The following is a 233-nucleotide window of genomic DNA, read 5'->3' on the forward strand; positions in this document are numbered from 1 at the left end:
GATTTGAGCAGTCTGTCTTATTTACTGTAGTGATTTTTTTTCTTGATTCTTCCTGTGCTGAAACAGAATGTTTTGTGTAACTGCAGTGACATATGCTCTTCGTTATCTTAAAATATAAAGTTTCAATTACCGCTTTATCTTCCAGTTAACCAAAAAGTAAGTATTGGTATGAAAAATGAATGAAGAACCGTTTTAAGAGATTGGTTGGTGCTGCTTTCTTCTGACCAGCTGAA

The sequence above is a fragment of the Patagioenas fasciata genome, chromosome 14, assembly GCF_037038585.1.
Source record: "Patagioenas fasciata isolate bPatFas1 chromosome 14, bPatFas1.hap1, whole genome shotgun sequence".
Classification (NCBI taxonomy): Eukaryota; Metazoa; Chordata; class Aves; order Columbiformes; family Columbidae; genus Patagioenas; species Patagioenas fasciata.